We start from the raw sequence: 25,404 nt of genomic DNA, 5'->3' as shown, positions 1-25,404 counted from the left end.
CCGCCCCCGCACCAGCCCTCCACCAGTCACTCGGTCCTTCAGTTTGTCTCTGTGATGCTGTTTATCTGTCATCATTACAAGCCTGCTGGCGGTGGGTCAGTCATTGCTGTCTGTCCTCATTGGCAGTAATCCCTTCTTTTGGATGGGAGAAGAAGATGAGGAAGAAGACAAAAGGGAATAAATCCGCGCCCATCTAAAGACCTAGCTCACGTGACACACTCCCTAAAGATCTCTCAGGATCAATGACATTAGCACAATGGTTTGGCCGTTGAACCAAGTGACTGGCTCGGTCGGCGAACTCTTTTGATTTTGTTTATCAGTGTATCAAGCGTGTTGCACTCTGAGATTTACTACAATGGTTCAACAGCTTCTGTCTGAAACACCGCTCAAATCACAACACTATGTGTAATAACTGAGAGTATCCTTTGTTCTGTTGTGTTATTTGATGGAGCTGATCCATGTCTCAGAGCACCTTCATCCTTGGGGTGGCTATATAGTGTAGTTTTTACAGAAACTGCATTGAGCCTGAAGGTTGCAGATTCAGCTCTCAGGTCTCAGGCGAGGTATTTTTTTTATATAAGCAAAAGCACTACCAAATAGGTGCAAAAAAGTGAACAGAAACAGCATTACTTCTCTCTGTGTTATACTACCTACCAAGACTACCTGTGATCGTGACTCTTAAACCCCTAATATGCTGCGTTCCCCTGACAATATGGGTCGCTGGATGAAAACAAGGAGAGGAAAAATCATAAAAAGTCAAAATCTCAAGCTCCATTAAGCTCCTCTTTAGATTGTCAGCGCTGTTTGCTCACAAGTGGAGGTTACTGGTATATGTTATTTGCAGGGAAATGTCAAACAAGGAAATAGTGTTTGCAGAGCGTTTGCACTGCTCACTGCTGCTTGCCAGTGCTACCCGCTGTTGTGCAATGTGGTCGAGTGCCATTGCGTGGCAAAGTTAGGGCGGCAGACCCCCGCGCAGCCACTGCATGCAATTAAATGCAAATGCTCCTCGGGAATCTGCAGTGGCCACTCCACCTGAGGGCTCTCTCTCTCCAAGTTAGTGGGCCTCTTTAAGCTCCCTGAAATGTCAAACCCACCTGTCACATTAGCTCATGCCTCCTGATCACCGCTTACACAAACGGACAGTTGATTACTTTCCCAGGGTTTCTCCATAAAAATGCCTGGGGTGTATGGGTTAGCTCTTTCCTGGATACCAGCAAAATGAGCGGTTTTGCCCAGAACCACAGAGCTGCCAGGGCTGATCTGGTTTTGTACCGAAAGAGGGTTACGGTGAAGAACGTGTCTTCAGTTTCAACCAGGACTGTATCACAGACAATTACTAGACAGTTCCTACCACACTTGTCGGTCGGGTACACGGGCGTAGGTTTGATGTCAACATTGGTAGGGACACAACAACCGAGGGCACATCGGAATTATCTAATATGACTTTACTCCAAAGTGAATAATGCGAATGAGTTCCCTCAAATATTGGTAGGGACAATTCTGTCCTCCCAAAATATTGGTAGGGACATGTCCCTACCGTCCATATGCAAACCTACGTCCTTGGTTGGGTAGAAGTTCCATTTCCTAGGATGGGCAGTGCCGTTGTATCCTTGAGTAAGGTGCATAACCCTTGGGGGATTAATAAATATCCCACTGTACAAACTGATACCATGTAAGACTGAAAGCTATGTCAATCATCACGAACAAAGGCCTCTGCCAAGCATATAAAAAAATACAATTTTGTCTTTCCCAGTCTCCCCCTCTGTCTTCGGTACAGTCCTCGGAATCGGCTGAAGAGTCCCTTTGTGGCAGTACATAAAAGGTCAGCTTTTATTGTAGGATGTTAACATTAAGGAGGGAACAGAGGCACTGTACAGTGTGTTACTGACTCATCACCCCGCTGTGCTGTGTATCCCGTCTGTATAGTCCCTACTCCTGTCTTCGCTCCGTGTAAAGGCCACTGCAGTTGGACTTCATGGCACTGTGATTTCAGATCATTTTGTGATTTTCGGATAGGACTATGTATTTAGTTCAGTCTTGGTCATTTGACCTAGATACATATTATATATTACATTTAAATATATTTTAAATCCAAATTATATCATTGACTTGACTTTAAAAATCAAATATACAGTATGTTGTCCTGAAATTCTAAAATCCTCAAATGACACTTTAAATGCCAGAATCAGTATTTTGCACACAAACATGCCTTTTTTCTGAAAGCCAAGCCTTGGGAAAAATAAAGAACATGTTATTGCTGATTGCTGTCATTGATTTTTTTGTAGGCCTTCCCAGCCATATTCTCTGCTTGTCCTTTCAAAAAGCTTTATTCGAGACATGTCTCCCTTGCCCTGTTTTCCTTAAATGTACGGAGACATACTTAATTAAATCCTTATGGGCCTTGTCCTAAAAATGAGCAGACAAAACATTAATTAAAAGAAAGAGGAGAAGACATTGAACTCGGATCCTTGGAAGGAGTCAAAGGGGAAATCCAATTTTCTTTGGATGTGGTGACATTGTTCAGAAAATCGAATAATTGCCTGAACTGAAGTCAGCTTGACATTTATGAAGCAGCGTTAGTTTATTCCTCCAAACAAAACTCATTTCATGGCCCACATGCGTTAAATGCCACAGAGCCGGATAGCCTTTTATATTCACATGAGCATGTTACTCCCCCTTGCGTTCCACCAATCCAGAGAGAGCTTTTGGATCACCAGATCTTACACTTCATCTGAGTTATCATTCCAAATGTCCCAGGCAGATTTGAGCTCTGTCCCTTCATTCTATCGAGACAGGTGTACTGCAAGGTTCAGTCCTTAGCCCACTGCTATTCTGCCTGTACACTAGATTCATTTGGTCCTTCCCAGGCTGACATGGTATTTGAACCACCATCACACTAATGACAGTCTGATCTGTATTTCTCTCTCCTCATGTGACTTCAGAGTACACTGAAGCAAAATCCTTCTGCTGTAGTAATGCCTGTGTTAGACTGACACGTACAATGAAAGCGTTCTCATGTGCCTCACTGCACATCGCTCCACTTTGCAAATGTCTATGATCAAATCAAGCTTAGTTTAGAAGCCTTCACAATAGGATTGTTACAGAATGCTGTGCAAAATACAGCTCAAAGGTAATGTTAATTGATTGAGAGTAATTTTCTTCATGGCTTCAATTAAACTGTTGAGAAATGTCGAGAATGGACTATCTTGCCAACCAGGAAATGCATGCACTGATGTCTCAATAGCAGAAGAACAAGGACAATCGCACATATGAGCTTCAGGTTTTCTATGAAATACCCCCTTGCACATTAACTTTACAACCTGAATGTGACTCAGGTCTGCTCAATGCACTCTGCATCACATTTTACTGTAACCTGGATGCTGAGCATCCATTTCATGTCATATTTGATTTTTTTGCAGAATTGTCAATTGTTCACATTAAGAAAACGTGCTTTCACAATTGATTAAAGACCATAGCTTTTTTATTAGTTGATGAGTCTTGTATACTTTGTGTTATGACATTACATTACTGTAATATTTGGAGCACTGCACTGCACCCATGGCAGATACTAATAAAAAATATTTTTTTAGAGTTTTATTCAATAAGATATTCACACAAAACTTTAATTTAGATCTTTATGACGTCATTAGGCCTCTGTGGGGACAATTTTGTTTACTTTGAAACTTCCTCAGCTAAAATGTTATAAAATTGTGATCAACATTGAGATTTATTTTTTCAATTGCAAGATTAAAAATGATGATGTCTTAATGTTTGCCAAATAGCCAGAAAGAGTGCGACTTGTAAATGCATTCACATCAGTGTCACTCAGCAGATTAATACAGACACTTATATCTGAACAAATGTACTTCCACAAATAAAATAATAAAAAAAGAGAGAACCCTCCCCTAAAAGATGCCAAACTGATCCACCATTGATCACGGCGGTGAAGACTAGCTTGTGGTCTCGTTTTCTGGTACGACGCCGGTTTCTGCAGCTTAACATGGCGGCTCCTCTTAAGAAGACTCCGGGGCATCATGAATATGAATGGCAGCACCCTGGGGCTACTCAGCGACTTTCCCCCATTAGGCCACATCCATTCTTAAAATCCCCGTGCCGCTGTAAAAAGGGAACAAATTGCAATAAACAGGGCTCTTGACAAGAGAGCCCCCCCCCCGCATTAGCGGTACAGAACTGGCGGGGGGGGGTGGCAGAGATGCGAGTGGCGTCACAGAGCACACTTCACACAGAAAGGAGCCCTCATTCCCATTGTGGCCCTGGCCGGGACAGATCTGCCATCTGGAAGGAACGCTGTGTTTTTCTAAAAGTGCCTCCAGTAAGGGGAGGGCACCTTATGTCCCATTAGCGCGCCGAGCAGCAGCGTGCCGCTAGAATGTTCCGCGGTGGGGTTGAGAGAACACCAAAAATGCGCTGCTTTCTTGGCGCAGCACATGTTGCTAGCACCCTTCGTCGTATTAACAGTTGAAGGCGACATGATGTGCAATTAAGGGAGATACGCGACATGCTGTGGGCTCTTTTCACTCTGTAGTCTTTTGTAGAGCTTAACATGCACAAGAAAAAATGAGCGCAACCCATTAATAGTAACAAAAAAAAAGCTGAAGCTGAAATACTGAGCTGAAATGACAGTTAGATACACCTATCTATGAGTCAAAATAGCATGAACCATCATGATCTAGGTGAATGTGATTTGTGGCAGGGGAGCTCTTTTATTGTGCTTTTCCACCCTCGAGGGTGAATTCAATGTTGATGAAAACAGTAAGTGCTTGTATCAGTCTGGTGGGGCGCTCGAACAGACTCAGCCATGTGACGGATGTGCAGATGGAGATGATTAAAGCCCATAACCGTCTTTGTCTGACTTACTGCCAGATAGTAACACGCCCTTAACGCGAGAGGCCATTAAACCGGTCGTCCTCTCGGCCCTTTCATCTGTACCGCAATAATGTTTGCAGTAAAACGCACTGGATCAGGCCTCAGATGCTGATGGCCATCCACACCTAAACAGCAAGAGCATCGAGTCTTTCAGGGTCCATGCGTGCAATTTACTGTTGTGTCTCACAGATAAATCCTTCACTGCTACTGTGTCTGACGTCATTCCTGTGCACTTTCCGTTAATGGCTCTTGTGATCAATAGAAGAGGAGATGGGAGAGGAGAGGAGAAGAGGGAAGAGAGGCCTTTGCTTCTCTTTCCCCCATGCTCGAGCTTTCACACTTTCCCAAGCAGACTGTTATCTCTGTTTCAATTACGCAAAGGTGTTTGGCGTTGTCACAGAGTGGCGAATTGATAACCATTTGGGCGGGAGTTTCGCAGAAGGATCCACATTCTCACTGGCCCGCTTCCTGTGTGGAACCTCTGTCACATGCTAACTGCTCATGTAACCTCTCATTCGAGAGGTTTTTATGAAAACGAGGAGGATAGGGAAAAAAAGGAAAGAAAGTCATGGAAACCTGAGAGAAATTGATACGATTAAACTTCTATATCCAGGGCCGGGCTGTAAATCAGAAAGTGTACGGGAGAGACGGTCTGGCTCTAAAAAATGGTCCCGCGCCGTAACTTTTTCTTTGGAAACGAGCGTATTGAAGAATATAATTTAATTTCTCGTTTAAATGGCTCAATGAATCAGATAAGAATACGGCGCTTGCAGCAAAGCGCGGTGCATTAAATTAAATGGAAATAAAGGACGGCGAGAGTTAAATGGGAGATGTCGTCGTCAGGCATGTCTTTTGAATCACTGCATTACCCATCATCGCGGTCCCGCCTGGCAACAGGAGGAAATATTACATTTCTCCCATTATTGGACTGTTTTTATTCCCAGCTCTTCTGATGCATAGCTCAAGAGCCTGGCCGTATTTTAATTAAAAGTTTACAAAATCACCTGAACAGGGTTTCCTTTTTTGCATGTTTTTTCTTCAATCCAAAATGGCTGAGCTGTAATAAAGTATGCACATTTAATCGAACGGCACCATCACCACTGTCCCCATGGAGGCTTAAATATGTACTGCAGTGAGGTGACATTAATTAAAACAGGTTTCACATTTCTGAGGCTTTATAGAAATGTGATGCATGACTACAGCTGTTCACATATTAGAAATACACAGCTCTGAATAGGCTGCTAGTTTTGGTACTTGCTATTCCCAAAGTATTTCAGTGACAGCCACAGCAAGCTTAGATAGCGGCCCTTCCTCTCATCCCCCCACGGCTGGCATTCATTGCCCGACGTGATGAAGGAGATGGTGACGCTAATTAAACGCACCCGGCCTCTAGGGGGAGCTGTTATGCACTTGCCATGTTTCAGCTGCCAGACAGCCACCAGTCTGGATCACATGGCATTGGCTGCACGAGCTCCCCCTTCTTTGCACACTGTATCAGGAGAGTATCGAGAGACACCTGTCACCCACCCACGGCGTCCAGCGCCGTCGAGAAACCACGGGACCCGCTCACCAAGCTTTCTAACTCTGATGCCACCTGGAGAACGCAGGGCTTGAGGAGCCCTGCTTCATCTGTGCTGGCTGTTAGCGACTTAATGATCCAGAAAGTCTTGCGTGACGGCCATCTTGCCCTTGCTAAGTCTTCGCTTTGCCCAGAATCCGATGACACTTTTTTTTCAGTTCAGTTCAGACTCCACCACACATTTAAATCACTTGGCAATAGAATCTCAGCCAACTGACTCCTTCTGTAGGTTTTGGCGAATATGTGTCAAAATGGTCTCTCATGCCGTCCGTGTCTCCAAACCATACACTATACACTTATAAGCCAAGGATATACTATACACAGAACGAGGGTTTCCCTACAGAGAGATAAACGTCCCCAAAATAATGTTATCAACCCAGCATCACTCTGCAAATCTTATTACAGTATATTTACCTATGCCGCCCCAATACCAGGTAAATGCAGGAGACAACAGATACCGCTTACTAGCTAAAGTGCAACTGGCACTCCAATTCACAGATGTCAGCACGGCCATTATGTTTTAAGTGGCATTGTGTGCATAATTGCATTTTCTTGGTCTGGCATGTGTGTAACAAACTGCATGTTTTCTCTCTGCTGGTGAAATAGGAGGAAATGTAAGGGTTACGCTTGAGCTACACAAGGAATTGGCAAGACTTTGAACTCGGAAGGGGGGGGGGTTAAAATCAATGCACAAATTGCATAAGCTTTGTTCCTGCTGTGGAAGAGGTCCATCTCTCTTGCTGTATCAACCTTGAATCTACCGCCATAAAGTTCAGACATTTCTTGGTCCCTTGGCCCTGATGCTTATCTACTTTTTTCCCTTGTGCCAATTTTCAATGTTTGTAACTAGTCCATCCATCTTTGTGATCCGCCAAAAGAAAAAACAAACTGGTGAATATGTTCTGTTTGCAGTCGTCGTGGGTAGATGTAAGAGGAAGATGCAGTATGCCCAAGGATTTAAGATGGTAATTTTAGCATAGAGGAGAACACAAGGGGCAATGATAGACATTACTCAAGGCCACGGCTGCCTGTTCAGAAATTACCAGTCAAATGCAAGCAGAGTCATTTGCAGCCTTCTCAGCACAGCTCATGGAACATGATGCACTGTGGCACATTTTATGAAAATGGAGCTGTCCATTGAGATAATATGAAAGCCTGGTGCACTGGCAGAGAATTGTCAATTGAGTAGGCCTATTTTTTGCACATGCATGATGGGTTTCTTGCTTAACTCTCTTAGCTTTGCCCAAAACATGTTAAAGGGCACTCAAATGACTCTACACTATACTAAAGCTCAAGGAAAGCATTTTGTTGGAGTTTCCAATCGAAAATCAGCCTTTTCTTACCTAATAGCACGCTTTAAATATACATGATGGCAATCATTAGGTAAATTACCTATTTACATACCTTACCTATTTTTATTCCAATAACAATTTAATCTGTCCTTCAAAACAGCTAAGGTGTATAAAAATAATTTCACAAGCTCTGTCTGTGATTACTGGTGATCAATAATACAAAGTTCTCCAAACGTAAGGCAATTTTGTCATGTCGGTTGAAGAATCTCTCCTTACACAAACTGAAATCTCTCCTTACAGAAATTGAAATTATTTCACAAATACTGCAATTATCGTACATCTGGCAACAGTGCTCTGTGGATAATTGTTCCCAGCTGTATGATTTTGGACAGTTTCTGCAAATTGTAATTATTGTAATTTCGTTTCCAGTGGCCTTTCTCCTATCAGGACGAAACTGCCGTGCGTCTTTCCAACTCATTTCTTTTAGTGCTGCGTTGCTCATGCGGTGCAGTGAGGCGCAGCTCGTGCGCTTCTGTCAGTCTGAAGGGAAACGTGCCAGCGTCCCTTCGGGATAATGCCTTTCTGTGACGCATGCGGGTCGACACCGCCGTTTCATATTGGATCAATTTACCTTGTTAATGATGGAGAAATGCTCTAAAAATCATTGCCCTGATATCGAGCAGGAAGGCACGCCGGCAGCTGAGAAGCTTCGGAGGAGAGAGAAGTGGCTTTGCTTAATGTGGTTCCAAAACTACTCCCCCCCCCGCCCGCCCACTAAGTATAAATGCCCTCATCCTCTTCCCGGTGTTATGTGCAAGCAGGGCTTCCGGTGGTGAGGATCTGATATTGCATTTGTTGAATGAATGAGATGAATAGTAATCACAAGGGTATGGGAATGGGGATGACCTAAGCTAATTTCCATGTGAAAGTAATTAAGAAGAAAGAAATTAGTTCACAGTGTGGGGCCATGGAGGGGCCAGTGCCAAGAGGAAAAGAGTACTTGGGGGGGGGGGGGGGGGTTGGTTGTGTGATTGGAGTCCATCTAGGGCTTAAACATTTCATGGCTTAGCACTGCTTTTGAAAATGATTGATTTTATTGTCTCATGTACCCGTAGAAATATATTTCATGAACACCTCACTGCTTCTGAATTCAGTGCCAGCATGCATTTGGCACAAACGTTGGGGTTCTGAGACACACACACAGTGGGAAAAACACTGCTGTATCACGCGTCCTACCCAGAATACCCCAGTGAAATCTTAGCTATAAACATAAGCTTCAAAGTGTGCCTTACACATAGAATATTCTCCCACTGCGCAACTATGTTCTGCTGATAAACTGCCATTCACCTTGGTCAAAACAAGCGCGTAATCTCTTCACGCAAAACAACATTCAGACCTGTTTGTGCAACCGAAGGCATTATCAAGCAATCACAGATACATCTGTGTGGCTTTTGAATGACACTTGACAAACAACAACAAAGCCTGAAAGAGATTTTTTTTAATTTGCTCAGTTCTCCCCTCTGTTTCTCGTTTGAACCACATTTGGAACAAAAAAAAAAAATCTGTATCGGGTCCGGTAAGTAATTGCATTAGATAAGTAAATCCGTTTCTCCTGGCGGACATGTTTGTAATTGGAATATGCCATTGCGATTCAAAAGGATTTTTTTCCTCATCTCCTTGCTAAGGTCTGCTTATTCTAAAATGACAGTCAGATCTTTTTTAGTCCCAAGGTATGGGTGCAGCTTTCGCATTAACTTTATAGGTAGATGAGCGATAAAAACAAGGTCACTTGGAGGACTGTACCGGACGGCAACATTGTTTGTTGGCAGGATTTCTGTGGGCAAGAAATAAAACATGTCCCACAGTGCAACACATAAAAAAGCTTAATGGACACATAGCTTATAATTAATGTAGGCAATTTCAGCTTGAAAGTTTATTTATTATCAAGCAACTACCTGGATGTGAAACATGTTAAATTCTGCAGCATGGCAGCTGAACACGGTTACCTATTTGCCGGCAAACCCTGAGGGCATGTAGCAGGTATTTCATTTTTTTTTTCATGGTCATATCACGAAGGGAATCAGGTACATGAACATCCAGAGCAATAAGGTTGAGCATAAAAGGAACAGCTTGCTCGTTGTAATTGCCTGACTGTGTGTTACGTCTCTCCACATCCACTCCACATACTTCTGAGGGGTGCGCTGTAATCAGGCCCAAACCCCAATATCCACAAGTGAAGAACAACCATCTGTGGTCTTTCTCCAGTGCTTTGCCAAGGTAATGTGAGAAGGCAGCAGCACCAGCATTGCGGGTGGGCCACATGACAGTGTCCACTTTTCTCACGTCTGACAGATGTTTTTTGTCCCCGAATTGAATCAGACTCCCCGAAAGGTCGCTCGGCCCTTTGTGGGAGACCACCTTCCCCTCCTCCCCCTCTGCATGAGCTCTGACCCTTCGGCCTGTGCCCGTTCAGCCTTGGCGCGTGGCTCTCTGAGTGATGACCAATTCCGGAAGGAAGAACTGCCGACTGGTGCCTGGCCTGGCCTCAGTACAGATAATAGCAATCACAGGTGGGTCACTGGAAGAGCTGGCACATGTTACTCTGACCGGAATTGTTAGCCCTTTACTAATCTACACAGGCAGGGCCTGCACATTCACCATCTAAGTATGGTCGCCCATCTCTGCGTAATTGACCTTGCTCACTCAGTTTTTTGCCTATTTCTCTTTGCCTGTTTGCTCATTAGGTCTGATACCATGTCAGGTTTGGCTTTTTGCTCAACCTGATATTTCCTAATGTTTCCCAACGTTAGAGTTGGGAGTTAAAAGGGATTTTGATACCCAAGGGAACTCTGTGCAGCTCTGCTAAACCCAATGTGAAATGATGAAACTGTCAGTCGCAGAGGTTAAGAGGCCAGAGAAATTTAACTGGAGAGCGGGCAGAGGACTCAGCTTTAACACAACACCAGTTCCGATCCTGTTTTTTCTGATTAACACATTTGAGAGTTTATATAGGCATATATAAACTTCAGTATATCTAAGAGATGTTTGATAATCTCGATCACACCAAAGAACTTGCAAATATTTTTTTAATCTTTAATTTTTTTTTTATCTTAATTGCCTGTGTAATGAAAGTGATTTTGTATGAGGTGCTCAAAATGAGCTAATACGTGAGTTGGAATCACGCAAAAAAGAATGGACTATTGATGTCCAATCCTCATTTAAACTGGCACATTTGTTGTTGAGTGTGTAGAGCAGTGCACACACAAGTTCCAGATAACAATCAAATTTGTATGTATAATAATATATATAATAATAAATAATGTATGTTCTTTGCCTCCCTTATTTGTACAGTAGTTCACTGGCCAGAGCTGGTAAGGACAGTGCTGGTACAGTATCTTTGGAACAGCAAGCTTGTGATCTGTGAAGCTGCTCCCAAATACTGCCTGGTCACCTGTGATAATGACCGTGCAGTTTTGGTGGAAAACAGCACAACACAACAGGTCCATACAAAATTGAGGCGCGGTTCACTTTGTGTCTGGCCCTTGTGTGGTGCTGACGTTGCACTTCTCCCAGCGAGGCCTATGAAAGATTCAGCGTGCCAGACACATCTGTGTCTCACAGACTAACTCGCTGCTTAATAATCCAATATATTTGTCTGTAACGAATGTCTTCATCAGTACGGAGGATGGGGAGGAGAGAGTCCTTTATTCTGTCTAATCTCTCCCGGCATCTGCTCTGTCATGGCCAAGCCTTGTTAGCGGATCTAACACACTGGGATGGTGTAACAGATGTTTGTGCGCAAACGTGAACATCTCACATCCTCAGGCACCCACCCTGGGTGCACGAATGCCATGCGAAAAAAAAAAAGAAACGCAATCAGGGCATTTTAGGAATACGCAATGAGGCTGGGCCGAAAGCAAACCGGGGGCATTATGACTCAATAGCTTTCGTGACTTCGCCGGCTGCCTCTGTACCCAGGGTGACCCTTGACCTTAGTTTATGAGGTCTGCCATAGTCTACCGCTTACAAATGCACGTTTGTCTATTTTGAGAGAGGCAGCAGGGCCTGCAGCGCATCCCTTGGCGGATGTTTAAGCTCAGCCCGTCATCTGTGCGATGGCCGCTCTCTCGTCCCTGGGTCCATGCGCCTCGGTTTGCTAAGCGCCATTGCCACAGCGTCCAGGACAGCTGTGCTTCTAATTGCATCAGGAAGGGCCTCTCTCATTGGAAAAATGACAGATTGCAAGGTGTTAATTAATCTTGAACTTCATTGGTCAAGTCAGAAGGTCACAGGCCAAATTGTTTTTACTACTTGTAAGTTGGGAAAACGGAATTGCACCTTAATGAAATGAACATCTGACACAAGTGATTTGCTGTATATGGTCGACAGCATCAATTTTCAAGAGATCTGAACAGGTATTTAATTTTCATCATTCGTGATGTGGAACAGGGGCGGCATCCTTTGCACATTAACTAGACTTAATCCAGTCTAAGGCATGTTGTTTGTAAACCTTGCCAGAACTCTGAAGAGTGGTTTTAAAAGCAAACCTCTCAATGAAAACAAGATTGTTTGTTCATCGATTCCCTTTGATATATTCTCATGCGAATGAGAATATGAAAAAGCTAAGCATTCCCCATCATTGCTGTGCGCCGTTAGTGCAGAAATGGAAGGATACGATTGACAGGCAATGACTGATAGGGTTCTGTGCGTCAAACCCTCATCTTATCATACTGAGCATTGGAGTCAACCCATTTCCTTTATTTAATATAGAATGAAGGATCTCTTTAGTGCCAAACACAGGTGAAAGCGTGCAAGATTCACCACTTCTCTGTCTTGTGACATCCTGAGAAACAGGGAGGCGGCTCTCAGGGACTGACAAGGCCACAGGGTGGGCGCGCCAGGACGCCCGCTGCACAAACATTTGAAGAAGGGGTGGCGTACAACAAATAAATCTCCACCAATGAGTTCCAGAGCCAGATGGGCTCCCCTGATGGAGAGTCAGGGTGATGGATGAGATTTCTCAGATTTTGGGACAGTGTGTAAAGACACTGTCGTGGATTGGGGGAGGGGTGGGGGTGTGGAGACTAACCAACAGAGAAAAGTCAAGCATTTCAGCGCAGCAATAATTTATCAGTCTGAGGAGAGATCTTCTCAGTGTCGAGCATCCTCAATCTGTCACTGTAGGTAGTGGACAGTGTACAATGGAAATGAAACATATTTCTAGAAAAGGTAGCCAGTTTATAGTCTGCTAATATTTGGGGGGGGGAGGGGGTGTTGACAATATGAAATGATTTCTGCAATTGTGCAGTGGATACTCTGAATGGATATGGAAAGACTTCATGCCAAAATACTCAACAAAACAATCTTTGCCACTTTCTGGTCCATTTCTTGGCTTGAGCGATGCCTGCCTGGATTTGGTTTCTTTAACTTCTATGCCAGTGGATTTGTTTCACATTCTTGCAGTTTGATCCATTTGTTGAATTTGTTTGGCAGCATGGTTCTTTGGTTTCTGTGTCCATACATTTGGAGACATATCTGAACACTGTACACATGATGATTTTGAAACTTGTCAGGCTGAGGTAAGTGCATTAAATTGCATTGAAGTCTAATGCACTTCATGCTTGCTCAACAGAAAGACATGCAATGTCATTGCTGGTGATAAAATTGTATTGATTTATTCTCTTAATAGTGCAGTGATTCACTCTAAACATGTCACAGTTGTTTTGACTTTGGAAATCCTCACTCTAGAAATACCAGTTAACTTAGTCCAAACAGGTGCTAATGGATGAGCACATAACTGTGTGAAATGTTACTTGTGCCAAGGGTACATTTTTTATAGCTACTCTTACATAATGTCACTCTGATACAACACCCATTTAACACACACAGGGGCATAAACATGTTTACATACACACTAACTACTCTCCTGCATGTTACACAAACACACACATACACAGACATACATGGCTGTTCTACACAGTCCATCTCTGTGTACACACACACACACACACAGATGTACACATTTCCTACGCAGTTCTAGCACTACACACACACACACACACACACACACACACACACATGCAGCATCGCAACTGATACAGCGCACAACGCCTACGTGAGAGAAGCGTATATTCTCACATGCGTGTTCTGGATCTAGTGCCTTTAACAGTACACCCACACCCCTCCCACTGCATGCAGAGAGATGGAACCTTGTTGTCGAGGGTGATAAGAAGTGCGCTTCTGAAGCGCGGCCGCGAGCAGGAGGGGACAGGGTTTCGCAGGGTGCCCCCCGCACCAGCGCAAAAGGCAGGTGACGTGGGCAAAGCCCGCGGGCAAAGCAAGATAGCAACAGGGGGGCGAGCGTTCTTCGCCGAGCGCCTCACTGGAATGACAGATGCATTCCCCTGCATGTTCTCTGACTCTGCCGCGTGCACGCACACACACGCGCACGCAGTCAGTTGGCCACCACCGTGTATTTCAATAGGTCATTTTAACACACACAGGCAGGGGGATTGTGACAACGCACGAAAGGTGTGCGGGAAATGAGCGCTGCTGTACCGCACACCGAAGTGTTCTCGCATGCGTAATGTTTTCAGGGCTACCTGTGACAGCTGCTAAACCCAGACAAAGTGACTGGCGGAACTTAAACCGGAGTTAAACGGTTGTCAATAAACGCCTCAACAGCGATCGATTGCTATTTGGTTGAGGGACGAGCTTTTAACTGCAGAATCCTTGTCATGCCACACGCCTGTGGAACAGAATCGGCTAAAAATGACGGTGCCGAAGCTTAGTGTCATTTTGCCTTTCTATTTTTTTTTTTTTTTAATGTTTTAGAGTTTTGTTCCACGGTTTTGGTCCCCTCGCGATGCGTCTGACGTTTGTTGTGTTTCCCACTGCCCTCAACGCCACCACATTCACGAGGAACAAACAGCCTCACGTTGCAGCTGTGCATGCCGATTCAGAGAGGGAAAAAACAGATAAACTTCCTTACCGTGAGAAGAGGAATGGCTACACATGCATCCTGGGGTTCTTTGCTCCTTCTTCTCTTCTTAATGTCTTCTTCTCCTGTCGGTATTTTGTTGTTGTTGTTGTTGTTGTTGTTGTTGTTATTCAGTCAGCTTGCCTTTTCCTCACGTCAGTACATTTCCCAGACCCCTTCACCCCTCCCAAAAATGTCCCCTTATTTCTGACACTGTGTAGATGACTTACAAAGGATGGCTGAATGCGTGATGCCTCTCTCTCCCTCTCCCTCTCTCTCTTGCTTTCTCTCTCTCTCTCTCTCTCTCTCTCTCTCTCTCTCTCTCTCGCTCTCGTTCTCTCTCTCTGTGCTCTGCTGTTGCTGTCAGCGGCTACCGCGCTTGAGCAGGAGAGACGGAGTGGAGAAGAATTCAGCCGAGATTTTTCTCCCTCCCAGACTTGTCTCCTCCCTCCCCCTCTTTCGTTCAATGTCCCCACCTCCCCCCTCTTTTTCAGTCTCCCTCTCTCTCTCTCTCTCTCTCTCTATCTCTCTCTCTCTCTCCCTTTCTCTGTCCCCCGCTTCCCTCTCATTCATTCCTCTCCCCCTGCTCCCTCTCTCAGTCAGATGGCTATGCGAAACCTGCTATTTCCCCTTCAGTCAGTTCTCGCCACAAAAGAGGGCTGTAATTGTCGCTTGTTTTCTCAGCGGCACTGTGCAGAGGCAAAGCAGTGGATTAAAATGAGCTCTCCGATTCCCTCACTTCGTTTCCACACCCCCACCCAACCCCCCAAACCCCCAACCCCCTACCTCCTCTGTCAGCTGGCAGGAAGGGGCACTGCTGTGTGACATACATTTACACAGGTCGCACACGCCGAGGGGAGGGTGTGCGACAGAATGCCCCGGCAACCATGAACAAAAGAGCACAGGCCACCAAAGGGGCCAGACAGCCAACCCGAGTGGTCCTGGGAGAGAGCCTGCTTGGTCACTTGGCCAGCGTTAATGATGGTGTGTGTGTGTGTGCATCTGATTCCTGGGCCCAGGGTGAAAGCGGTTCCATCTGTCAATATCACAAGCTTTGCCAGACAGTATTCCGCCAACGGCAAGTCTGCCACACGTGTCCAGCTGTGAGATCAATAAAGAGTTTTTTACTGATGACATTGCCATGTCTTCACATTCAAACTAAGAGGGACGGGGAAGGAAATAGTGTGAAGAAGGAAATAGTGTGTAGTATAGTTAAAACCCCATCCAGGGTGCTGGTGGCGTACCCTTCATCAAAGAACTTGACCCTGAAGTGCTTCAGCAAATATCCGGCTGTATAAATGTTTATAAGTTGCCCTGGGTAAGGGTGTCTGCTAAGCAAATCAATAATAATTAGCGATAGCTTATCATTAGCATTTTTGGCAATTGCCGACCCGACTCTGTCAAACTTTCTGAACGTCAGGACACATTGACAATAAGGGACCTTGAAGCCCATCAGACCTGGCGAGAGATGGAGAGACCGTGGTTGCTGAGCGCCCGCTCTTCCGAGGAGTGCTTGAGAAGGATGGCGTGGAAATTGGATGGCGGAGCCAGGGCCCTGTGCTGAGTGCAGCACTTAACCTAGCCCATCAGCGCTTTTGCATTGGGGGGCCTTGTTAGCACGCTCAAAAGAGGCCTATTATCATTCGAGGAGTGACACCACACAGACTTCACTGCAGTTCTGTTGCTCGGGGGGGGGGGGGGGTATTATAGTTTGGATTTTGTCAAACCTGCCGATTGTGACCACAAGCAGTACAGCGAGGCTGCAGGAATTCAATCGCAAGGAGTGTCGATTGGGGTCATTATCTGAGCTGCAGATACCTGCCAAGCACGTTTTCTGATTCTAATGTGTGATTACGCATATTTTCCCTTTATCCAAACATGCTGTGGGATAACGGAGCACAGCTATGAGTGTCTGAGTCATACATGGACACATAGAAAAGAGACAGATATCTGCAAGATCAAGACAATGTCCTTTGAAGATGACAGAGGCACTTTGTGTTTGTTTATGAAGGTCTGTGAGTCCGATTCTACTGTTTGGTTGACTCGAGAGGGTGTGTGGGTGTCTGCTTGAATATGTCTGACTGACCATGTGTCATTGTATGTGGTTATGTCTGATTGACCATGTGTCACTGTATGTGGCTGTGTATTATTGAGTATGTCTGATTGACCATGTCTCATTGTATGTGGCTCTGTCTGCTTCAATATGTGTCATGTGTGATTGACCCTGAATCTGACTGTATGAAGATGTGTCCAAGAAGGAGAATTTATTTGCCTGCATGATTGATGTCTACTTCTCCACTGTACCTGCATGTCTTACTTTGTCTGACTGTACAAGCGGTGATGTGTTTATGCAGTTTGTGTGTGCAATGATGTGTGGTGACTGCTGTGATGATGATGTGTGCGTGGCCATATGTGCAATGTGTGAACGTGTGTGTGTGCGATATGTGTGTCAGAGAGAGAGAAGAGCTGAGGGCTGGATTATCTGTGTGTATGACTGTGTAAACAAGAATGTATGTATACATTTTATGTGTAATTGTCTGTGTGTTGTGTGTGTGTTTTGCATGTGAGCAAGTGTGTGTGCACAATGTGTGATAATGGTATGTGTGATACATATGTATGATGTGTGTGATACATATGTGTGATGTTGTCTGTAATAATGATGTTTGAGACTGAGCGAGCAAAGATGTGTGATAATGATACATGTGTGTGACTGAATGTATGGCAATATCTGTATGTGTGACTAAAAATGTGTGTGTGTGTTTGTATGTATGACTTTCTGAGTGATAGTATACATGTATATGAAAGCGATTGTGCTTGTGCATTTGTAAGCAATGACATGTGCATGTGTTTGTGTGTGTGAGAAAGAGAGACAAACTACAAGCACGGCAATGTCTATATGAGACCCTACATGTTGTATGTGTGTGCGTGTAAGCAATGAAGCGCGTGTGCGCTAGACAGCATAAGCGATGATGCGTGTGTGGGTGCGAGACAGCATAGGCGGTGGTGCGTGTGCGCGTGGGTGTGCGTGCAGTGGAGATGCCCCGGCTCTGACACTCCGTACCCCACGCTGTGGTTCAGTCGCCACGGCCCCCTCCCTAGGAGCGGGCTGCAGATCTGCGTGCATCACACTCCGGAGCGGCTGTAATGAGGCCCTCGCTCTCCCCGCTGGGCTCCGCACACACGAGACAGTCCCGGACAGCCGGAGCTTTTGAGTCCGCTCTCTTTTGTTGACATTTGATTTAGAAATTTTCGGGTAAAGGGTGGCAGGGCAACGCAGGAGAACACAGGGCTCGTATATCAAAACCGCCGCGGCAGAAGAGAGTGCATTGTGATGGATAGTGCTCCTTGTTTTTTTTTCTTTTTTTTTTTTTTTTTTTTTAACTGCAGAGGTACAAGTTAGAGGAGGGCAGGGGAAATTCACTTCGGCTCTGAGACCGAGATGAAAGAGGAACCCAGCGCCTCTCCCTCCAGAGTGTCTCTTCAGGGTAAAGGACAACCAGTGGCCTTTTCCCGACATGCCCGCTGTCAATGATGGCCAGCTGCAAAAGAAAAGGGAGAAAGACAAAACCCTTCTGTCCGAGATTGATCTCGCCAAAGTATTTTTTTCCCTTATGAAAACAAGTGCTGGGGACCATTGATTCTTATTCCGCATTGATGCGATGCACCGGCAAAGTTTAAAAACCGAAACTTCCTCCCAGTGAAACCTTGCTGGTCGACTTTGTGTTCCGTGAGGCTCCTTCTGTTCTTTTCTTTCATTTATCGTAGTTTCAGCAGGACTTCTGCTCTGCCATACCGTTACACTTAATAAGGAGTGTCAATTTTATTTTGAAGTTTATACAACACGTTTCTCGAATTTAAGTGACCACAGAGCTCATCGTGTTGTGCATGTGTTGACAAGGAAGCAAAAAAAAAAAAAAAAAAACCACTTAATGCTGAGCACATTCCAGGTCGACCGAATCTCTCCCTAAGTCTCCTCTCATTGATTGTGTTCATTTATTCAAGGTCCTCACCATCATTTGAATGCAGTCATGCAGAGTGAGTGGCCAGTCATTATTCTGGGGAATCCTGACCACTTTAAACATATCTGTCTGCTGTGACTGAGGACTAGTGAGGTTTCAGAAAATCCAATAATGGGTGCAGTTACCATTTGCTGTTATTCAATGACTTGAACAAATGAGAAGGCTGGTTAAAATCAGCTAACCACTAGTAATACTCCACATATTGATGAATACACATTGTTGGAAAATCTGAACCAGTTTAGTGAGGCTTCATGAACCTAATTACATTGGCACTACTATGTGTTATGCCCAGTTTGTTTGAAGAAATCAAAAGACAGTTAAAATCAGTGGGTTACTGCTAATGGATGATAGTTCCACCCACAGACGAAGCCCCACATTCCCGTCCTTAGATGAACTCCTCCGTGTTTGTTAACCCTTTGGTACGTGACTTATTTAATGGTATATAGCGTGCATGTTACGTTACATGGTTAGTGATGTTTTCATTAGCGTTATTAAGCTTCTCATAGTTTTCACCACCGCATTTGCTATACTTTGTAACGTTAAATCATTGTTTCCTCAAAGCTAACGTTAGCTAGAATTTTCCAATCTAGAGTTCTAAACACGCGCAAAACAGCTAATCACACCAGTGTGACCATGCGTGCGAGAGGGTTAGTAGGGCTGTCTGCTCATTGAGACCCCAACCTTCCAATCAGATCGGAGAGCATCTTTCCACGCACACTTGATTTGATCGAAAGTGAGTGATGCCAAAGGCACCAATAGGAGATTTACCCCCATTGGTAGGCTCCATGACTGGCAGATCAGAGGACTGCACGGGATCAAAGATCTATATACCGATGTCAGGCTGTATTCCAGTTGTCTGAATCCTGAATCCTTATTTATATACTGCATTTGGAAATTTGGCACAAGTGTAATATGTAACTGGTTTATTACATTATGGGAGGCACTCCAAAAATTATGACTTTTTTATTTTAATTAATTAATTAATTTCTTCAGTTAAATGTAATTTATGTCAATATGTATGTTATGATTAACAGTCATAAGTCCAAATAAAGAAACTGCTCTTGCTTCCCTTTGTTCTTGTTACTGTATCTCTTTTAGACATGCATTAAATTTTGTGCTTTTGCTATATGGAAAATATTTAATTTGGTAATTGCATAATAATATTTAAATCCAAATATTGAATCACAAGTAAAAGGATTATCACAAGGAAGAAAACTTTTTGTACTATTCCTAAATAAATAACATTTATTGTAAATTACATTTATATTAACATTACAGCATTCTTTGTGAGTCCTTACATTCTATTGTTTGATTTCTCTTTCCCCTGCTCTCTTGTTCGGGCTCTTAGTTCATAGCATTTAGTGCGATATTGCTTTACTTTCCTTTAGGACTCATGCTGTGGAAATGGAACTTGTTTTGAGCTCACCACATTAGAAGGTAGTTTTTGATTACATAAGCCTCCCTGTTTTCCTCATGGGAGTGGTCCTCTGTGTACCATTTAGCAGTGCTTTCACCAGAGCCCCCCCCAAGTGTCAATGTTACTCATGAAAGAGCAATTGATTCTGGTGACCACTTCTACTGATAGTTCAGCTGCATGGAGGTTTGTTAACATTTAATTGCTTCCTGGCCCCCAGGATCTATAATCATGACTGTTATTATTATTATTATTATTATTATTATTATTATTATACGTTGCAACAACCTAATTTGGAAACTTCCAATCAAGGCCTATTGTAAACATGCTTAAGAGCCCTTAATATGAATATGAATATCGATATGGCATATGAATTCTAGCCTATTACCCTCTGGTACCTCTCTTAGGTGCAAAGCTAGCAGTGTGGAATATGTTTGGTTAAATTTAACCACATCTGCTGCTCAGTAGATTCCGTTTTGACCAAAGTTCCCATCGTGCAGCATGGCCTTGCACTTTGCACATTGAAAAGTCAGCTAACTACTACCGAAACAAACATATAGAGGAATCACAGCCAAATTGAATTGGTGCATACTCTTTCATATTCATAACCTAGCACAATGCCTCTGTGGCGCCTTCCAAACCTGTGCAGCTAGTTCAAATTATGAGCTAAACTAATCAATTGGTTTGCAATCACAAATATCTATATACCTTGCATGAAAAATTATCCAAATTGTATTATCAAAGATCTACATAGTTTTCTGACTCAAAAACATCACATGTAAACAGTGGAGAACCAGTACTGGGCAATGTGGGGCCTGCGGGAGAGTTTTCTGCATCCACATCTTTTTTATGGATTTATTGGAAGATCTCAAATGTAACTCATCACCTGCTGTGAGGAGTATGGTCTACAGTACTCCCTGCCTAGAAATGGTTTGCCACATTTTTTTTTTTTGTTGTTATTGTTAATCCACCAATCCGTGAGGGGCCTGAAATTGGTGCACCTCAGACTTGTATTCATATTCTGACAGCAAACCAAGACCTATTTGAATTCCGGTGGTATACGTGAAAGTGAAAGTTAATCAAGGCATCTTCTGTGATGCTACCTTCCATAAATGGAAAGTCATCAGGATGGCACTGGGGACAAGAAGCCATTTTTTAATAGAAAAAGTGACCATAAATCTCGCATTGGCCATAGAAATCAAACACGTCCTTTAAGGTGAGTGGACATTTATGATTTTCCAATACATTTCTATTTTATGAACTTTTTTTGTGACCATCAGATTGCTATTTACAGTGTCAATATACAAATTCTACATGTCAGTCATATAGCAGTGTAGTATAATAGGATGTTTTTACTTGTGTTGGCATAAAATAAGTTATTAACAGCATTATTCTTTTCCCAACATAAATGTATCATGTTTTACAGTTCACCAAAAAAAGTCAACACCTTAAATCCTCTCTGAAGTCTCTGTCGAACTATTGTTATTGTTATTGTTAGTTAGAACCAATGTTCTAACTAAGTGTTAGAACATTGGTCCTGTCCGCCCGCACCAATTCACTTCAGTCAACCCCTATTGGCTCAGTGAAGTTTGACCGCTGCAATCCAGTGGTGTGACCAAGAACAGAATGCTCTCGCTCCCTCTCGCCTCGTTCCTCTCCTGTCTCTGCCTGCGGCAGTGCTGGACATCGCTGGAGCTGCCCTTTTTTGTGGGTGAGAGTCTGTTGACCCATAACCATCTTGCGGTTCTTCAAGCAGGAAGCCAGTCATGTGGAAGGCAGGACACAAGGAGGCAGAGAGGAGGAAGAGGAGGAGGAGGAGGATGGGAGCACGGCACTGCGAAGGAGTGAGGAATGGTGGGTGGGTGGGGGGTGGAATATACACAGTGATCCATACAGGCTGCCTCTTCCAGGGTTCAACAGCGCTTCTCCCAAATGTCATTGCCCAACAAGGGTCAAGAGGTGTCAAACGGATTAAAGCAGTACGGAGATGCAACTCACCATGGGGTAATGCACACCGAAGGACTTGCAAAGAGCTGCAGCTCCCTATGAAGACCTGGAAAACAGCACAGAGAGTGGACCGTTCACCTCTACCCTCTCCTCCTAACCACTCCACTCACAAACCCCTACCTTTAGTCTTGATCCGCTAGATAGTCCTGACAGGACTGCATAAACCATTGTAGTCAATAGAGGAACAAAAAAAGGCTATGTTGCAGTTGAATTAAATGTCATTTGAAAATCACCAAAAATATATTCATGAAAAAGACTGACATTCCTTAGCCCTAAGCCCAAGTGTTATAGTAGCTATTTTATCCATGCCTCACACATCCTTGGGATAGCAGTGATTCAGGACAAAAATGTTGACATCTTGCTGGTTGTACAAAAGTCATCCCCACGTAACTATACGGATGTGTCCTCTGTCGACAAGTTTCACTCAGCCCCCCACAACTCGGTCAGGAGCGCTTGAGAAACTTGTTTCTCTGGTCATCTGAATTAATGCTGCATGAGATTGCTCACTCCTTGCCAGAGGGACCCAGTGAGCCCTGTTAATTACATTAGCTCGGTCTGAACTGTGTCACGTCCTCGCCCGTCTCTTTGTCTCCTTGTGAGAGGGTGGAAGAGATAAGGCAGAGCAGCTTTCCCTCTGTTGTTTTTACATGTATTTTAGGAGCTGAAGGAGCTGCCAAAACACTGTAAGGAGATTGTAAAGAAAACGGGGGCTGACATCTGCTTGTGCACTCCTACGGCGGCAAAATATTGAAGGCTGACATGTAAATCAGTGCAATATTTGCTGTATAGGGTGAAATATTTACATCCTCCCATTTGAACTTGAAGGTAAAATCTGTCTCTCTCTCTCTCTCTCTGTGTGTGTGTGTGTGTGTGTGTGTGTATGTGTGAAAACATATATACATATATAGTTTTCTCTGCAAAACTTGAACAGACACTCACCACATAAATGAAAAAGAAAAGCACAGCAGTATATAAAGTTTTAGGAATTTTGAATGGAACATATAGACAACTTTCTTGCACAGTCTAAGTCCAGTATCTGCAGGACATTTTGCATGCCTCCACCTGAAGTTTGAAATCCAAAACATATCACCCAATATTAATTATTATTTTGGTCAAGGTTCCAAACTGCTGGTTCAGTTTTTTTTTTTTTTTTCAGGCAAAGCTTGTTCTTTCAGAATATGAAAAATGCAATGCCAGAATACAAAGACAACAATGACACCCACTCCCTGGTGTAAAATGACATAAGGAACCCTGATTCAAAGCTATTCCTTTCTCTGTAGCACAGAGCAGGATTTCTGCCCACCATCAGCCTTACAACAAGGCTTTGGACCACCTCAGGCATAAAGCATAACAAGAGACGAACAAAACATTCTCACCCATGGCTGGTGGTTTCTGTGGGTTCTTTTTCTTACAGGTTTCTGTATGGCATTTACCCTTCACGACACCCTGGTTATTACCATGTGCCACACATTCATTCTGCTGCTTCACAAGACACAGGATTCTTCTCTGCCTGACCCACGCAGAAAACAACACACACACACACACACACACACACACACACATACCCTCCCAGCCGCTTATTTGGCCACGATTTCAGCTGAGGTGGCTCTGACTTGCACCCTGTTGGGTGGATGTACACCTTTTTTCCACCCTTCATTCCCAGCTGCATGTTACTTGAAATGATGGTCTGTGCCATATTGTGGGCAGCTACCTACCCCAGTGTCTTTGGGTTTCTCCCTGTGGGGCTGTGATCTGCACCCATTTCCCGTGTCCCATGTCACTTCCCCCCAAGGGAGACGGCTAAACAAATTATTCCTGACTTCCCCCCGTTCTGATTCACATCACGTTCAGATCCACAGTACGAGAGAGCTGGCGTCTGCTGTCGGCTGAAATATCTGAAAAGCTTTTTCGAGGGATGTAGTCTTTAACTGACGTATTTACTCATCGTTATGTGTTGCATCTGCTGTGCCATTTATGTAACAACTCTTCTAAATGAATTCTTGAAATGCAAAGGATGCCAGCCACTGTGGCTCAACTAGTCATTAGATCATTAACTAGTGAATTCGCTAACCGCTGAAGATACAATTGACTCCCAGGTGCATTGTTTTTGAAGGCATAATCAAATGCTTGTGCAATCACCATTATCATTTTATTTTCTTTCTGTAATGACTTACAACTGTTGACTCACTAACTGTTCCCTCAGCTATCGTTCTATGATGGAGACAAATAGGTTATTTACTGGCATCTCATACACATTTATGAACCTGTGATATCGACTTCAATTAAGCCCTCTTCCTTGTCTTGTGTGTGTGCCTTTGTGTGTGTGTCGGTGGATGGGTGGGTGCCTTCATGTCCGAGCAGGTATGTGTGTTCAGTCTTCCATTTACAAGTAGATTGATGTGACACTAGTATTAGAATAAGAGTGGCAGTCGGTTGCCAGTTGCAACCAACTTAAGAAGCTTGAAATGGCAATAACAAAAGAAAGGAAAAAAGGCCATCAATAATCCCTTCCTGTAAATACCACAAATGTCAGGAACAACTGCCATGGGAACAGAGATGATGCCACACACAGCAATAACTAGCAATTTTTTTTATAGAGCTAGTTTTTTGTACTATTCTTTGCTCAGTGTTACAACACTGTGATGGAACCATACTCAGAAATACATATTCTGATGGCTATTTATTGGAAATGGTGAAGAAATTGCAAAGGCGATTGTGTAATTCCTCCTTTAGTACTCAGACTGATAATTTGGGAGGCATTGTTATGATGTCAAGGTGGTGCCAGCACACGAAGCAAAATGTTCAGAGGGAGTTTGTTGCGATTTCAGTCTGTGAAGTAAACGCACAGAATTTACCAAATCCAAAGTGGTGTGCGTCTGAAGAACACACCTGCTGCGTTGGCCCTGTGTCCATTACAGAGGATGACTACAGTGAGGGACAGGGAAAACGCAGGTACATGAAAGAAGGCTGCCGTGCTGTACGCAGAACAGAGACGGGGTCTCTGAGTGTGACGCGAAAAAGGGGGCCGATATTGGAAAGCACAAACAAGGCGCTAACACCGTGGATCCCGCCATGGATTGGCACTTGCTTGCCTTCTCTAAATATAGAAACAAATCAGAATTTCAAATGACTCCCTGACTGTTTGAAGATGAATTATGTCCACAGGATACATTTTTCCTCTTTTCTTTTTTTTTCGAGTTATTTATAAGAAGCATGTGGAATGA

At 43.9% G+C, this 25,404-nt stretch overlaps 1 protein-coding gene across 1 annotated transcript in view; it reads right to left on the bottom strand.

Moving 5' to 3' along the window:
- Positions 1-15,148, bottom strand: part of lrrn2 (leucine rich repeat neuronal 2) — a 45,398-nt gene extending 30,250 nt beyond the window's left edge. The window contains exon 1 of the mRNA XM_036530433.1: positions 14,753-15,148. The gene's annotated coding sequence lies outside the window, so the exon portion shown is untranslated. The remainder of the gene's footprint in view (positions 1-14,752) is intronic.
- Between the last annotated feature and the right edge of the window lie 10,256 nt (positions 15,149-25,404).

Source organism: Megalops cyprinoides, chromosome 6, assembly GCF_013368585.1.
Source record: "Megalops cyprinoides isolate fMegCyp1 chromosome 6, fMegCyp1.pri, whole genome shotgun sequence".
NCBI classification, from domain to species: Eukaryota; Metazoa; Chordata; class Actinopteri; order Elopiformes; family Megalopidae; genus Megalops; species Megalops cyprinoides.
Note: the sequence above shows the minus strand (reverse complement) of the source record. Positions and strands in the feature narration are given on the sequence as shown.